At 39.3% G+C, this 1,855-nt stretch overlaps 1 pseudogene; it reads right to left on the reverse strand.

Annotated features, from left to right (window-relative positions):
* Positions 1 to 376: 376 nt before the first annotated feature.
* Positions 377 to 1,855, reverse strand: part of LOC102821601 — a 52,709-nt pseudogene continuing 51,230 nt past the window's right edge.

Below are 1,855 nucleotides of genomic sequence, written 5' to 3' on the forward strand. Positions count from 1 at the left end.
CCAAAGCTCTGGAGTTGCTCAGGGAGAGTGTTTTCTCTGGCTTTTTTGTGCCTCTGCCAAGGAGGCTTTCCTACCTGTTTCTGCTTCTCCTGCCCTCAAACCAAAAGTTCCCCTGATCCCATAGATTTTTTGAGACCAGAAGGGATAAAAATTAGTTTGGGAACAGAAGGGATTATAGATTCTTTTCTCACTGTATCTGCTCAAGATATTTCCCCAAAAATAAGTTGAGAACCATATTGTAGAGGACGTAAAAGAGACCTCAAGAGCAGGGCAACTCAGCACAAAAGGGGAAAAAGAAAAGAAAAAACAAAGACTACAACTTGATCCCAGGGACTGAAGACAATTTTTAAAAGGTTGGAATCCATCAGTGGTATTATTAGTCACTTTCTCCTTCATCCTCCTCTCCTTCCTCTCTGCCTCTTCATCTTCATCTTCTTCACCTCTGTCTGCATCCCCTTCTTCAATATCTTCCAAACCCTCTTCTTCATCATCATCTTTTCCTTCCCCATCTTCATCATCCATATCAGGAACTAAATAGTACTATAATAGATTTGGTCAAATATCATCTTTGATGACCTCTCCTAACTTATGAATACCTGCATCAGAATGATCAGTAAATCAGGTTAAGAGCTCTCTGGTTCTTCATGCTGCCTCTTCCTGATGGCTTTAGTCTGTGTTGGACTTGATCTGTTTTTCAAGTCCTTCCCAGATTTTCAGTTGATTTCAGTTATTTTGAGGCTGGATCACCATTCTCATTCAGATGAAATTTGCTGGAGAGAACTTTATTTTTGAAGTAAGGATTTTCATCAAAATAAAAATCTATTCTGTTATCTGATTTAATATCTTAAAGTTCTGTCACTTCAACTCTGGTCCAATAATGCAGTCAGTGCCTCTTCATCCTCCTCTCCACACAATGTAGACACTTGTGGAAGGGTGACAAATGTTACCCAAAATTTGGGACTTCAGCAATCAATTCTGACCTCTTCTGAAAGAATGGCTGGCTAAGTTTGTTACATTTCAGTTTTACTTTCAAATTCTCCTCACTGGATTGCTCATTATTGTTGTTGTTATTAAGTGCCTTTTTTAGGAGCAGCTTGTTAGCTTGGACTGCCAACCTTGCAGTTCAATCGGCTTTTTAGTCTGGCACATTAACACACAGTACCACACCAGGACTCCTCATTAAGTCTGTCTATTTCATTTTGTATTTAATCAATATGTTCAATTACTGACTTTGGCCATCGACATGGTATTTGGGAAGGTGGGGTAAGGGCAGCATGGAGGGGGAAAGAAGGGAAGGCAAAAGGGACAGACAGGTGGCTTCCCCTCACTCCACACTTGACAGTGCTCTGTCTTTCCACCTCCTCCTGGAGCTCGCTCTTCCTCCTCCTTGTTCGTTCTTGTTGTTTGATGACAAGTAAAGGGCTACAGCAACATAGCAGATTAATACTAAGATTTCAGAAATGGGTAATACATTGAAAGGACAAAGGAGTAGAATTGAATCAATAGAAGTCCAAAGTAGTGAGCTTGAAGATAAATTGCTCAATACTAGTAAGCTAGAAGAAGAATCAGAAAAGCAAATTAAAAAAATCTGAAGAAAGCCTAAGATTAATGTGGGACAAGAAGAGGAATAACTTATGGGTAATCAGAATTCCAGAACAGAAAGAGACAAAGAAAAGCACAGAAAAGATAGTCAAAGAGTTATTGGAAGAAAATTTCCCTAACACCATGAAAGACAAGAAAATAAACACTCAAGAAGCTCAACAAAACCCAAACATGATAGACCCCCCTCCAAAGATAACCACCAAGACATATCATAATCAAACTCTCCAAAATCTCCAACATAAATGCACACATT

The sequence above is a fragment of the Chrysochloris asiatica genome, unplaced genomic scaffold (assembly GCF_000296735.1).
Source record: "Chrysochloris asiatica unplaced genomic scaffold, ChrAsi1.0 scaffold00141, whole genome shotgun sequence".
NCBI classification, from domain to species: domain Eukaryota; kingdom Metazoa; phylum Chordata; class Mammalia; order Afrosoricida; family Chrysochloridae; genus Chrysochloris; species Chrysochloris asiatica.